Source organism: Cupressus sempervirens, chromosome 4, assembly GCF_028749045.1.
Source record: "Cupressus sempervirens isolate cs-2001-9-10 chromosome 4, ASM2874904v1, whole genome shotgun sequence".
NCBI lineage: Eukaryota > Viridiplantae > Streptophyta > Pinopsida > Cupressales > Cupressaceae > Cupressus > Cupressus sempervirens.
Genome location: NC_143121.1, coordinates 1,578,081 through 1,594,432, shown reverse-complemented (window position 1 = coordinate 1,594,432; position 16,352 = coordinate 1,578,081).

Here is a 16,352-nt window from a genome sequence, read left to right as displayed (position 1 = left end):
TGGCCACAATTGTAGAGAAGCTAGCATATAAATCAAGAAAGAAGCCATGTAAAAGGTGTTGTAAAATTTTGTGATGCTAAGGGCTCTGGATGGATCCTCACTTACCTCATAGGCCCAATCAACATATTGTGTATCTGGATAGATAATTTGTACCAAAAAGAAATATTATTCAACAAAATTAAGTGCTTCTACCTCACCTTTCAATCTATTTAAGACAACCAAAATATCTATGATCTTGGGGTTGAGATCAGTGCCAAATAGAGTTTTAGGAACCTTACTCTTGGTGCCCCGCAGCTTTTGAAACTAGGATCTCATAATTTCTTTTCTCCACACCATTTTCTTCAAGGAGAACTTAGACATTGCTCCTCCTACTGTCAACTTAGAAAACTCTTCCCATTCTAGAACTCAGAGGAAATTTACAATATTTTTCCTATCGATAGAGATTAGAACTATATGATCAAGCAGTAGAATTTTTTTGGTATCTAGGTTGTAGTGATTTATGCATTCAACAATCAACTCTAGAGCTTGAGCCACCACCAAAAACCTAGCTGCCTCCACTAGCCCACTTCCTTAGAGCTTCTCGATTATAGGATGAATTAGCTCTAACCTCAACCTCCTTTGAAAATCTTGCATGTCATAGAAATGGAGTGAGGTGTCTGTGAAACTCTACAATGTAGACTTGATTCCATTTAGCCCATCAAACCCAATGAATCTAGTTTCCATTCTATCGGAGTACAAGATAAATTGAAAATTTGAATCTAGATTAGGCACAAGGAATTAAATTTTCAACATAGAAGATTTGGAAATGTTGCACAATTTTAATAGCATAACAGTTCAAGGAAAAGAGGTGATTTGTAAAACCGTTATATTTCTCTCTATATAGGAATTCCAATCCATCTATTAATTTTCAAGATTCGTGCCACACGAACAAATTAAAGGATAAATCCATTAGATTAGTAAATGTTAGAGTTTCTAATAGACATTTTGATGTCTTTTCACTATTTTTGTTGGCCTAACGATAACTTTTCTTTATTTCATACTTACCTTCCCATTTTTCACCTAGTTTCAAAGAATTAAGAATGGAGTACTCTATAAGGAAATATTCACCCAGCCAGATTCTGCTCACTACACTTTTCCAACTATGATTAGCTTGTTTCCATTATCATCTTAAGGTGTCTTACATGCAATTTGTGAACCCAATCTATTTAAAAAGTTGATTTCTTTGTGAATGTGAAAAATCACCCTCATGGGTTGAAAACCCACCTAGGAGAAGGTGATCTTTAGTTTTCCGCTTTAGCTTTATTTACCTTCTAACTCTTGAATTAACCTTTCCTCTGGATTTGGAAAATCACAAAAGAACTACAAAAGTTGAAAGGGGGCCCACTTCTTTGCTTCTTTCCTTCACAATTTCTTTTAGCAGAAAATAGACTTCATGGGTTGCAAACCTATCAAGGAGAAGTCATCTTTAGGTTTTTTGCTTAAAATGATTTTGACCATCATGATGAATCCCAAGTTTTTCTCAAAGTACAATACTACAATGAAAACAAAGATCTTTCATAAAACAACTTGTTATCTTCTTATTTTGATCCATGATCTTCATTTGTTAACCACTATGGGTAATCACCCTCATGTGTTAAAAACTTGCCGAGGAGAAGGCAATATTAAATTTTCTACAAGTGTCATTCTTTCATGGGAAAAAGTAAGACAAGTTGTGAACAAGTCTAATTTCGTGAACAACTTCATGAAATGCAAGAATCTCCATTGAATTAGGTACTAAGCCATGCATACGACATCAAGGAGAAACCCACTAGGTCATGTAATGTGAGAGAAGGGAAAGATGGGAAACCTGACGGAGAATCTTTTCACCTGAGGAGGAAAGACTAGAGCTAGACATACCTAGACCAAACTAAAACACAAAAACTTTCCACTTTGAAAAATGGGTATAGGATGAAAAGTGGGGCAACACTACCCCATCATTTTAATGTGGAAACTATCATCACACCTTAAGTGGAAACTAAAACTTCCAAACTCCAAAAACAACTAAAAATCATGCAAGATCAACTAGCCCAAATGATATGTGATAAAGACACACCTACAAAAACATATACCTTAGAGGCTCTTTGTTCATTCCCATTTGACAAGAGTATAGACATGCCTCCTTTTCCAATAGGAGTAGAGTTACCTAAGTATGAAAAATACTTTGGAACTATTGATCCCTAAGATCATTTTTGGGAATTTGGAGCCTCGTCTATGGAATTTATGCATAATCAGACATATCTCATGTGTCTATTCCCAAGAAGTCTAGGTGGTTAGGCTATAGAGTGGTTTTCACACTTGCCTCTTGGTATCAAAACATTTGATGAAATTTCCAACTTGTTTGTCTAGTAGTATTCTCACAACATTGAACACCTTGTTAATATCCAAGATTTTTGTAATCTTAAATAGAGAGTTGGGGAACCTTTTCTCACATTCCTTCAGAGGTGGAGACAACTTTATACTAAATATTCATGCAAGATTCTTGAAACGAAAAAGCTTAACATCTTCACTAATAATCTCCTACTTGATTTCTAGTATAGAGTCTAACTTCAAGGTCCATGCACCTTTGAAGACATGGTCATACAAGCTATCTACATAGAGGAATTCATGGTTAAGAAGGGTGAACTTACCCTTCAAAAGAACACAAAACAAGGGTCCACCTCTAACAAGGATAATTTCGAGTATGTGAACAAGAATCAAGAGATTATAAATGATGGGGTTGTTGACAACATCACTCCTAAACCTACTAAGGTAGCCTTTAATCTCACAAATAATCTCAACATAGCCAAGAATGTTGAGAAACATCCTCCTGACAACAAGATGTCTAGAAATAAACTAAGGAACTCATGGGCTACATGCCCTAAATGAGAGTATACACCTCTTGGTGAACCTTTGGATGTGGTCTATAAGACCTTGCTACAAAACAAGCTCATTTCATCATTGGACAACTCTTTTCCTTACAATCTACAACCACAGCCACCATGGTGGAACAAAACAGCATTCTATGAATACCACAAAAACAAGGGTCACAAAACTAGCAACTGCATAAACTTGTGTCACAAAGTCTAGGACTTGATTGACAATGGTGACATTGTGGTGGATAGACATAACAAGAACTCAAATCACAAGGCTTTAAAGGAGCCTTTCCCATCGTAGGAAAAACTAGAGTGCTCAAAACCAAGATCTAACAATAGGGTCAACTATACATACTCTACTGATGACAACATGATCAACATGGTTGAACCTATGGATTTTGAGTACTGTGATGTTATTACCATCAAGGGTAAGTAAGATAACAATAAACCCAAGACACCATTTGTCTTAACAAGCCCAACTTCCCACACATTTGACAATGAATCTTCACAATACTATGCCAACACTATTACACATTCTCATGCCAAGTTGGTACTCAAAGGCCCTATGCCTTCTACTCTTGATCTTGAATAGCAAAAAGATAAAACCCTTGCTGGTTCATCTAGCAAAGGCACAAAACTTGTGAAAAATTTAGTAGCTACTAGCTACAATGTTCTTGATCAGTTAAAATGAACTAATGCTTAAATCATGATCTTTGAGCTACTTAAAATCTCGCCTACTCATCCACAAATTCTTGACAAAGCCCTCACTGAGGCAAATATCCCTCAAGATCTTGAGCTTGAGCAGTTCCAATCTATGGTAGGTCATTTGACCTCACCTTACTATATGTCCTTCTCTGAGGACGATGATAATTCACTAAGTCACCAACACAATCAACCTCTACACATTGAGGTCATGATACATTAGAAACATGTCTAGCTGGTGCTCATCGATAATGGAGCTAGGTTGAACATTGTCTCTACTACTCTACTTAGACAATTAGACTATTCTAAGCAGTCTATTGATCCTCATCACAAGATCACTATCAAAGCATATGACAAAGTTGAGTGAAAGTCTCTAGGTATTGTAGTGTTTCCTCTTCGCATTGGTCCTGTAGAAAGGGATGTCAATTATTAGGTCCTTGATATTCCCTTGGCTTATAATATCCTACTAGGAAGACCATGGATACATGAGATGTGTGCTTTACAATCCACTTATCATCAATGCTTAAAATTCCCATTTCATGGCTCCAAAGTTACTATCCCTGCAAGTACTAGCTACACTTGTAACATGTTGAAAGCTGCTAAAAACTTTGTACCTACTAATAGGGAATCTTCAGATTATCATGATGAAAAGTTGAAGCAAATTGAATAGTGACTATGGTTGAAAGAAACTAAAATGGGTGAATATCACATAGAACCAGTGTTGTCATTGGCATCTCTTCTTGAGTCTCCACATCATTATGGGAGACCATCTGAAGCAAAGAAGCCATTTTTGTTGACACCTCAAACCAAGTATAATGGTACTTTTGTCAAAGAAATAGTCCCCCTAGAAGACAAAAGTGAAAACAGAGCCATTGTTGCGTGGCTTTACAAAGAGGAGATTCCAGCTGATCTCATAGAACAAACTTGTGAGATCACTCCTAGGAAATATGGCCCTAGTCTTAGACTGATGAAATTCTTTGGCTATAAGGGAACTGGTCCTATTGGATGCAACAACAATAGTCTAATTGATCTTGTTAAAGCAATAGCTCGTAGAAATAAAGATACATCTGGTCTAGGCTTTAAGAAGGTTCCCTTCCTTTTAGGGATTAACAAATTCATACTAGAACCTAAGAGTTCATCTAGAAATGAGTCACAAGCTGAGTTTGACAATGAGGAAGATAATATTGATGATGAGGATCCATATCCTTATCCTATTCCTCACAACCTTGCTAAATTCTTTGTTGAACTTGATGACTTTGTGCCATGTGTCAGCACTATGGATGGTACTAGTGATTCTTCTGGGGACACTACTAATTTGCATCATGCTCATTCAGAATAGGGAGAGTCTTGTTAGGCTTTATGGATTGAGTACCTATGCAAAAATCCAAATGATGAAGGAGAGTATGTCCCTATCACTATTGGAGAATTCTAAAGTCTATCACCATGTAGCACTAATTCCAAAGAATATGAATTTGACTCTCTTTTAGAAGCAACTAGAGATAAAGACATCGATCAATTTCATGTCTATGAAAACCAACTCAAAGTAGGTGAAAAGTCTAGGATTAGGTCAGATAGGTCTAATCCAACTAGTGTCCTTGAGTCTTCAGTTGATGATGTTAGTACTCAAATGCATTCAAACATACATGTGGATGAAGTTGCTATAGGTCTTGAATTCCTTGTCCAAGCATTTAATGATTATACCATGAATGCACTCAAACCCACCACTACTCTTTCACTCATATATCCTGAGCTTATAGACTAGAATTCCAATTTATCTAGTGAAGTCAAACCAGTAATGTCTTCCACCAGTGAACAAAGCATCAATATGACTGAAGCTAACATCAAATGTCTTACTCATAAAATTGAAAAGAAAAAAATAGAAGGTCTGATGGTGAAAACCATATCATGGCAGTGTTGGAACCTAAAAAAGTAAAAATAAAAGACATATCCAAGGGTGAAAACCTCTCTGAGGTGCCCACGAATGAGATATTTAATGTGCTTCCCAGTTATTTTCAAGAAAGATCATCAATGTTGATAGGGCCAATATAGCTGATCAATTTGGGAATGGAATAACATCCTCACACGATACATCTTGCACAATCACTACCCCTAGAGGAAAAAGAAGGGTTCATTGCTTTCTTCTGAGAGAAAAGGATAAAATTTGCATGGACATATTCAAACATTCTAAGTTAAACCCTAACCTCATTATGCATCACTTGTCCATCATACCAGGCATTAAACTAGTCAAATAGAAACTTAGGAAAATGCATCCTCATGTTGCATTGCTCATCAAAGTTGAATTGGAGAAACTTCTTAAAGTTGGTTTCATCCACACTATTGATTATGTTGAATGGATATCAAACATTGTTCTAGTATCCAAGCATGACAAATCTATTAGAGTTTATACTAACTTTCATGATCTCAACTTAGCATGTCCTAAGGATGATTTTCCACTTTCTAACATTAATATGATAGTGGACATGACATCAAGATATGAGATGTACTCACTCATGGATGGATTTTCTAGTTATAATTAGATTAAAATTGCACTAGAAGATTAGGAAAAGACTACTTTTACTCGTGCATGGGGAACCTTCTGTTAGAACGTGATGCCATTTGGCCTGAAAAATGTTGGTGCTACAGATCAAAGAGAAATCACTATAATTTTCCACAATATGATGCATAAGACTATGGAGGACTATGTGGATGATACCTTGGTCAAGAGCACAAAATGCAATACTCATCTTCAAGATTTGGGACCCATCCTAGATTGCATGGAAAAATTCAATCTAAGACTTAATCCTAAGAAATGTGCATTTGGTGTCACATCAGGGAAACTACTAGGATACATTGTCTACAAAAGGAATCGAGGTGAATCCAAAGAAAGTTCAAGCAATTATGGATATGCCTCCACCCTATAATATCAATCAAATAAGAGGATTATAAGGAAGACTTCAATCTATTCACAGATTCATCTCATAGTTGGCAGATAGATCACAAACTTTTACCAAGACTCTACATAAAGGTGTGAAATATAACTGGAGGCAAAATTGTGAGCAAAGCTTAGCACAGATAAAACAATATCTTTCTAATCTACAAATCTTGATGCCTCATATCTATGAGAAGCCTCTAATTTTGTACATCTTAGCAATAGAGACATCTCTGGGTATCTTATTAGCTCAAGAAGACCATAATAATAAGGAAAGGGCTATTTATTATCTAAGTTGTATGTTGATCTATTATGAGATGAATTATACTATCATTGAGAAATCTTTCTTGGAAGTTGTCTATGCTTCCCAAAAGTTGAGACACCACATGCTTACTCACACTACATGACTAGTGACTAAAATTGATACACTGAATTACTTACTCAATATGGTAGCTCTAATAGGAAGATTGGCTAAGTGGGTCATGATACTAAGTGAGTTTGACATCCAGTATGTTGAACAAAAGGCTATCAAAGGACAAGCAATTTTTGATCAGCTAGTAGATACAACAATGCAGAGTCTTCTCCCACTGAACATTGATTTTCCTAATGAATCAATTCTAATGCTCACACACCAAACTTGGGTGATGTTCTTTGATGGTTCCTTCACACAATAGGGATCCAGTACTGGATTACTCCTCATTATACCATAGAGATATTCATTACCTAAGGCATACAAGATTCTATTTCCTTGTACCAACAACATTATAGAATATGAGGCTTTGGTTAATGGCATGAAAATTACAGCTGAAAAGAGTAGATCAATTGAACATCTTTGGGGACTCCCAACTCATAATCAACCAGGTTAATGATATGTATCAAAAAAAGGATGAGAAATTCATCCCTTACAAACACATGGTTGACAACATGATCAATACTTTTCCCATATCACTTTTCAGCAAATTCCTCAAGTAGACAAAAAAGTGGTTGATGCTATGGCTACTCTAGCCTCTTTGCTACAAATGCCAGAGAATGATCTTCAACACAAGTTCCTAGTGGAAATGTTACTCTATGCTACCTATGATACCCTTGAATCTAGGATGATTTGTTCTATTTTAGGACAAGATTCATCCTACTACCACCACATATACTCCTATGTATGTGACCAAACCATTCTAGATGGTCTAACTTGGCATGAAAAATGTCACTTTATCTATAATGCTTCACAATATGTCATTATTGTTGACGACTTGTTTAGGAGAGGTCTTGACAGAACACTCCTTAGGTGTCTATAATTTGAAGAGTCCAAATGTACATTAATTGACATCCATGAGCATATTTTTGGATCTCACTCAAATGGCTTGACACTAGCTGGTAAACTTATTAGAGCTAGTTACTATAGGCCGAATATGGAGCAAGAGATAATAAAATATGCCAAGTCCTACAAACAATGTCAGCTCCATGGGAATCTAATCCATGCTCCAACTAGGGAGATCATTCCATCTACTACACTTGGCCATTCCAATAATGGGCCTTTGATCTTGTGGGACAAATTCACCCATCTTCTTCTAATGGACATAAGTTCATTATTATAGCTATAGACTACTTCATAAAGTGGGTCAAGGTAGTCCCTCTCTCAATAGAAAAAAAAAAAACTATAGCTCTATTCATTATGAATTACATCATATGTAGGTATGGTGTACCTTCCTCCATTTATTGGCAATGGAGGACAATTTAAAAACAAGGACCTTAAGGATTTATGCAAAAAATTTAAAATCATACAGAATTGGTCTTCTATCTATTACCCTTAGGGTAATGGCCAAGTAGAGGCATCCAATAAGGTGATCCTTAAGATCTTGCATTGCACAGTTAGTAAATCTAGAAGGGGCTAGCACCTTTAGATCAATCCTACTTTATGGGCATATAGAAAAAGTATCAGAATCTTGATGGGTACAATGCTCTTTTCTTTGGTCTATGGAATAGATGTTGTGCTTCCAATTAAGGTTGAGATCCCTACTCTAAGAATATCCATGAAGGGCCTCATTACTGATGAAGATTATAGAATATCTCAGCTTTAAGAGCTAGTATTATTAGATGAACATTGGCAAGTGATTTTGCAATCACCTTCAACCTTATCAGCAGCATATGTCTAGAAGCTACAATAAGAAAGTTAAGCCACGTTACTTCCAGCTGGGTGATCTCATTCTGAGAGAAAACCTTAAGAATTAGCAACAAAGGGTCTAAAAAAAAAGTTTGAACCAAATTGGCTTGGTCCTTACATAGTCACTATAATGTACAGATCTGGTGCTTATCAAATTTTTATAGCCAAGGGAGAGGTGCTCAAGGAGCCTATCAACACTCTCCACCTAAAGTAGTTCTACAACTGATCTAATTTTAGAAAATCTTTGTATATATTTCTACCCTAAAAAAAATCTAAAAATTGCAAAAAGTCTTGAAAAAAGTCATTACATTGGTGAAAACCTAGCAATAGGTGCCTTGGTAATACCAAAAAAATTTGACAAACTCAAAAATCACAAAACAATCAAAAAAGGAGAAAAATACAAATAAAAATTGAAAAAAAGGAAAAAGTGTCATTGATGAAAACCTGACAAATAGGCATTATGGTAGGGAAAAAAAAGAATATATACCAAGAAGGTGAAAACCTAGTAAATAGGTGCCTTTTGTTTCCAATGCTCCATCTTTCAACACACTTTCAAGCTTCCTATACAGTTGCTTTCATGCTTTCACTTCTTGCTTTGGTTTCTTGCTTTTTTCTCATGTATCCATGGATTGAATCTTGTCAAAACTCAAGGGAAACACCCTACAGTGTCATAGAATCTCTTTTGTGATAGTCACTATTTGTTCTAACTATGTCTACCTACTATTTCTAGTGTTACTCTTTTTCAAGATTCTCCTCATAGAATCTCTTTTGCTACAGTTACCAGTTGTTCTAACTATACCTACCTAATATCGCTCTTGTAGAATCTCTTTTGTGATAGTTGCGAGCTATTCTAACTACATTTTCCTACTATTACTTGCATCATGGTTGAGATTCCCCTCATGGAAGATCTCTCTTGCATCAGTCACCAGTCATCTTGACTATGTCTATCTACTATCACTCAGTCCTACTCAAGTTCTTCTTACTAAAAATTCCTCTTTGGCTTTAGTCACCAGTTATTATGATTGTGTTTGCCTACTATGTCACCCTACTAAAGAGATTCCTTGCAAATATGTTCTAAACATTGACACTTGACATCAATCCACCAAAACTAAATTGCACTCAAAATGATGAATGTGTTTAGATGTATTGAACTTTTCTTTGTTTTCTTTCCTTTTTTCTTTCTTGTGTCTCTTCAAGCAATTTGATTGTTAGGAACCTGTGTGTTCCTTCTGTTTATTTTGTTAGAGTAGAGTTGTTGGACGCATATGCTTTGTAAGTCGTCCCGTGAGTTTATTTTATTATCCCACATGCATAGGTAGTATTACTTTTCTAGATCGTACCCAGTATATAAGAATAGGTTGAGGCCCTTGATGGGCACGGACGAATTTATTGTATTGAGCTTGCTCAAAGGAGGTTACCCCCTCGAAGTGGCCTGCGATCAGTAGATTTATTCTGAGTTCTGCTATCACTTTGTATTCTGTTATTTCGAGCATTCTCACTATATTGCTATAAGAAGGTTCTTCTCATCTGGTATCAGAGCACTCTCTTGGGCTCGCTGGGTGGAAATTACATCAAATTTTTTTTTTGTCGTGGCCTTCAGGTTCCTCTCACTTCTAATATCTCTTGTTATTGCAATAACTCTTTTCAGTTGTTTCAGTTGTTTGCTTTCTGTTTCTGCTCATACTTCCACAGAACGTCTGCAATATCATTTCGCATACTTCCTTCCTTGGCGACCCAACCCCAAATTTTACATATCAAAGCCCTAAATCCCTCATTTATCTAATTTTAGGGTTTGCCCTCTCTTTTTCACCTCTCATCCAATCGCCACCAAACTGAGCCACAAGATTCAATTCCTCATTTTGCTCCCTTATCCCTCTTGGACTGTTCACCTCATTTCGCCTCCCTACCCTTGAAACCCTCATTTTTCTTTTTCCCTTGTCCCCAGATAGTCTCCCACCACCCGTCGAACACCCATTTCCTATATGAGTTTTACCCAAATCCAAGTTTGCCGTAACTAAAAAAGTTTTTGTTTCTCATCTTCTACCCATTTCAAAAAAAAAAAAAAAAAAAAAAAAAAAAAAAAAAAAAAAAAAAAACCTTGTTTTATGGTTGTTACGCGTACAGGAGCAAAAATCATGGAAGAGGAAATTGCATCCCTCAAAACCAGACTTCAAGATCTGGATGACAAAATTCTGGGTCTTAACTTTCAGCAGTCAGCCATGAGCCGAAACCATTCAGGAGATACTGGGTCCTCTTCTGGCAATTTCCGTGGACCAAAGCTTGATTTTCCACGCTTCGATGGTTCTGATACGACTGGATGGATCTATAGGGCAGAGCAGTATTTCAGCTTGCATAATACTTTGGATAACCACAAAGTCTCCCTTGCATCTTTTCATTTGGAACATGAAGCTCTTCAATGGTTCCGTTGGTACATCAAGGCTAATGTAGGCCCAACGTGGAGCGAATTGTGCACCCTCATTTTGGAGCGCTTTGGCCCTAGTTCCTTTGATGATTTCACAGGAGCACTCACTAAACTGCGTCAAACAGGCACTGTAAGAGAATACCAGACAGAGTTTGAAAAATTAGCTAATCACACAAAGGGCTTGTCTGATGAATTCTTCCGTAGTTGTTTTGTCAGTGGTCTGAAGGATGCACTTCGCTCAGAAGTCAAAATGTTTCGCCCTACTACAATGATGGAAGCCCTTGGGTTGGCTAAGTTAGTGGAAGACAAGATTAGTGCTCTACAACGCTCCAGATCTAATTTTGTTCCATTCAGAAATACAGGTTCTCACAACCCTCCAGTCATACCAGCTCCCAGAACTACTCCGATCAAGCACTTGTCTGAAACAGAGATGCGAGTTAGGCGAGACAAAGGGCTTTGTTATAATTGTGATGAGAAATGGTCTCGGGGCCATAGATGTGTTCAGCAAAAGCTCTATCTCTTGGATGTGGATTCTCCACCGGAACTGGAAGAATATGTAGATGCTCAGGAAACAGTGGATGCTGAGGTTGAGCCTCACCAGCCTGAACCTCCTTCCCCAGAAGCTCCACCAGAGATATCTGTCCATGCTTTGGCAGGAGTCACTACTCCACAAACCATGCGGGTCCAGGGTTTCTTCAAGAAGATCCCTCTTACTATACTCATTGATTCTGGTAGCACTCATAACTTCATTGATCCACGAATAGCCAAACAGGCTGATTGCTTTATCCATCCCTGCTCTAGCTTTGAAGTCATGATTGCCAATGGGGGCACTTTACCTTGTAAAGGGAAATGTCACAATGTGCGTCTCTCTATTGGAGATTATAACATGCGCTCTGACATGTTTGCCTTACCCTTAGGTGGCTGTGATGTGGTTTTGGGTGCCCAATGGTTACGCACTCTTGGCCCCATTCTTTGGGATTTTGCTGAACTTTGGATGCAGTTTTCAGCCGAGGGGCACCAACACACTTTGAAAGGCTTACAACCAGGGTCTCTCAGCATCATCAGTTCACACCGTATGGAAAAACTTCTTAAGAAGAATTCACATGGTGTCATCGCTCAGCTCCATTCCATTCAGATGCAGCCATCAGCAGTCTCTAGCACTCCTGCCGATCTCCAACACATTTTGGACAAGTATTCTGGTATATTTGCTGAACCTGTGGGATTACCTCCTTCTCGTCCAGAGGACCACCGTATTCAGCTCCTTCCTGGCAGTGTTCCGCCCAACATCAGGCCCTACCGCTACCCATTTCATCAGAAGACCGAAATCGAGATACTTATCCGTGACTTACTGAAGCAAGGTATTATTCGCCCTAGTACCAGTTCCTTTTCTTCTCCAGTTCTGCTTGTTCGCAAAAAAGATGGGTCATGGCGACTCTACATTGATTTCCGAGCACTTAATCATCTCACTATAAAGGACAAGTTTCCCATTCCAGTTGTTGATGAACTTCTTGATGAACTTCATGGGGCTCATTTTTTCTCCAAGTTAGATCTTCATTCTGGGTATCATCAAATTCGGGTTAATGAGGAGGATATACCTAAAACTGCCTTCCGCACACATGATGGTCACTATGAATTTTTAGTCATGCCCTTTGGCCTCACGAATGCTCCTTCAACATTTCAGGCAGTGATGAATAACATATTTCGACCATACCTCCGAAAATTCATTCTAGTCTTCTTTGATGATATCCTCATATATAGCAAAACTTGGGCTGAGCATCTCCATCATCTGGAGCTTGTCTTGCAACTTCTCTCTGATCATCAACTCTGTGCAAAACTATCTAAATGTGTGTTTGGCCAGGAGGAAGTGGAGTATCTCGGGCATATTGTTGCACACCATGGAGTGCGGGTGGATCCTACAAAAATAGATGCCATGAAAACTTGGCCGCATCCTAAAACTCTCAAGAGCCTTCGGGGTTTTTTGGGGTTGACTGGCTACTACCGCAAGTTTGTCAAAGATTACGGGAAAATTGCAGCACCATTGACAGCTCTGTTAAAAAAGGATGCCTTCTCCTGGACCCCTGTTGCTGAGACTGCATTTGAACAACTGAAATAGGCTATGTGCAGTACACCTGTTCTCGCGATGCCAGATTTTTCCAAACCCTTCACTATTGAGAGTGATGCTTGCGGCAATGGATTGGGTGTTGTTCTCCTGCAAGATGACCATCCTATTGCATTCACTAGCAAAGCCCTCTTTGGTAAGAATCTAGCCCTCTCTACTTATGAAAAAGAAATGATGGCTATTTTGCATGCTGTACAGAAGTGGCGGCCATACCTCTTAGGGAGTCATTTTTGCATCAGAACCGATCACCAAAGTCTGAAATACTTCCTGGAACAACGGGTATCCTCTCCTACACAATAGAAATGGGTCAGCAAACTCATGGGGTATGATTATGAGATCACCTACAAGAAGGGTAAGGAGAATATTGTGGCAGATGCTCTTTCTCGCACATTTGATAATCAAGCTTCCCTTTCCGCTATTTCTAAGCCCATTCCCAATTGGTTAGCGTCTGTTCAGCAGGGCTATGACAGTGACTCTTCTTTATCTCAAATCATTCACTAGCTAGCCAATAATCCTTCTGCTATACCACATTACTCTTGGGATGGTGCTTCTCTTCGATACAAGGGTCAGCTAGTGCTTCCTCAGAACCCAGCTCTACATCAGGCTATTTTTTATGAACTCCATGCTTCTCCTTCAGCAGGGCACTCAGGCTTCCTCAAAACTTATGAGCGAGCAAGGAGAAACTTCTTTTGGAAAGGAATGAAACAGACGATTCAACAGATGGTGGCTGAATGTGATACTTGCCAACGCCACAAGGGTGAAACGACCCTCCTTCCTGGCTTGCTCGAACCATTGCCCATCCCTACATGGATTTGGACTGATATTTCTATGGATTTCATTGAAGGGCTTCCTAAATCCGGTGGCAAGACAGTGATCTTGGTTGTGGTTGATCGTCTCTCAAAATATAGTCATTTTTGTGCCCTCAGCCACCCCTATACTGCCTCCTCTGTTGCACAAATCTTCATGGACCAGATATTTCGTCTTCATGGACTCCCTTCTTCCATTGTCTCTGATCGTGATGCAACTTTTACCAGTCATTTTTGGACTGAACTGTTTCAGAAAACTGGCACCAAACTGAAGATGAGTTCGGGCTATCACCCACAAACTGATGGTCAAACGGAAATTGTCAATAAATGCTTGGAAACTTATCTTCGTTGCTTCACTTCCGAACAGCAACATCAGTGGGCCAAGTGGCTCCCTTTAGCTAAATGGTGGTACAATACCTCTTACCACACTGCCTCTAAAATGACTCCATATGAAGCAGTCTATGGTCAGGCACCTCCAGTGCTCCTTCCCTACACTCCCAACAGCTCACCAGTCCAGGCAGTTGACATAGTTCTCCGCAGCAGGGATCAGATTCTTCGTACCTTACAGGATAATCTTCACATGGCCCGTAATCGGATGAAACGGCAAGCAGATCAACACCGTTCTGAGCGCTCATTTCAAGTTGGGGATATGGTTTTTCTTCGTCTACAGCCATACAAACAATCCTCCCTAAAGCTGAAAGGGCGTCATAAGCTGGCCCCAAAATTTTATGGGCCTTATAAGGTTCTGCAGAAGATTGGTTCAGTTGCTTATAAACTGGAACTTCCTCCTTCTTCCCGCATTCATCCAGTCTTTCATGTTTCTTGTCTAAAGAAAGTTCTGGGTACCACTGTCAGAGCACAAACTACTCTCCCTGAAATGGATACGGAAGGATCCATTATCCTGGAGCCGGTGGCAATCATTGACCAGCGCACTCGCCAGCTTCGCTCTCGCTCCATCTCTGAGGTCTTGATTCAGTGGCATGGCATGCAACCAGAGGATGCTACCTGGGAACCCCTTCTTCAGATTCAACAACAATTTCCACACCTTAAGCTTTGAGGACAAAGCTTTTTTCTAAGGGAGAGGGGATGTTAGGAACCTGTGTGTTCCTTCTGTTTATTTTGTTAGAGTAGTGTTGTTGGACGCATATGCTTTGTAAGTCGTCCCGTGAGTATATTTTATTATCCCACATGCATAGGTAGTATTACTTTTCTAGATCGTACTCAGTATATAAGAATAGGTTGAGGCCCTTGATGGGCACGGACGAATTTATTGTATTGAGCTTGCTCAAAGGAGGTTACCCCCTCGAAGTGGCCTGCGATCAGTAGATTTATTCTGAGTTCTGCTATCACTTTGTATTCTGTTATTTCGAGTATTCTCACTATATTGCTATAAGGAGGTTCTTGATGATGTCACTTTTTGACTAGAGAAATTAGGACTGGGGGCATTGACCTTTTCTTTTCTTTCTATGTGTAGTTTAGTTCCAAATAATCTGAAGCACCCAAGGGTGTCCACAATAAGAGCCTTCATCTCATATTGGATGGTCATGTGTACCTTGACTCCTTTTATATGGATAAATTAGTGAGGTTTGTTATTTTTCTTTCTTGTTGGAGTGAACTCTTTATGCTACAGTAAATACTGATACTCATCCTACTAAGTGAATGTATGGGTCACTGCAAGTATATATGATAACTTTTGTCTTAGGTTATGGACACAAGGTCTATTATAGATAGAATACTTACTGATTACTTAGCATAAGAGGGATCTCTTGTGTGTCTGGTGTGTCTACATGCAAGAAACATTCTAGTCATCCTAGCATTTATGCTTTGATGCTTATGTGCACTTGCTATATTAAAAGGGTAAAAAAAATTGGTCATTCTGGCTTCTTGTGCCTCAAATGCATACATTTAATCCAGGAAAAACTAGAACATATGTCCTATTCATATTTATATGATTGCAATATCAATGGGAATTATATGGCATATGGGGTTCAGCTATATGCTTAGTGATGAAAATTGAAGAAGCTTGGTAACCAAACCTAGGGTTGCATCTAGCATAGGGTTGCACTGCATAAGTACATAGTTTGATGGAAAATATACTTCTATCCTTCATGATGAGGAATTTATAGTCTCTTCAACATATCATGATTCTTCACAGCTGCATAAGTGCTCAGTTCTTTGGTTTGACCTCTCACTCCTCAACAAAACACCTATCATTGTCAACAAAAACATGGAACACTACATGAGATGTCAGTCCATTCACATTTGCATTTCATACATAATTTCATAATCCATCTCATCTACACTACATTCATACATAAAAACAAA